We start from the raw sequence: 257 nt of genomic DNA on the forward strand, positions 1-257 counted from the left end.
TGTGTGAGGTTCAGTGTGTGAGGGTCAGTGTGTGAGGGTGTGTGTGAGGGTGAGTGTGTGAGGGTGAGTGTGTGAGGGTGTGTGTGAGGGTGAGTGTGTGAGGGTGAGTGTGAGGGTGAGTGTGTGTATGTGAGGGTCAGTGTGTGAGGGTCAGTGTGAGTGTGAGTGTGTGAGGGTGAGTGTGTGAGGGTGAGTGTGAGGGTGAGTGTGTGAGGGTCACTGTGTGAGGTTCAGTGTGTGAGGGTCAGTGTGTGAGG

The sequence above is a fragment of the Rhincodon typus genome, chromosome 21, assembly GCF_021869965.1.
Source record: "Rhincodon typus isolate 14 chromosome 21, sRhiTyp1.1, whole genome shotgun sequence".
Lineage (NCBI taxonomy): Eukaryota > Metazoa > Chordata > Chondrichthyes > Orectolobiformes > Rhincodontidae > Rhincodon > Rhincodon typus.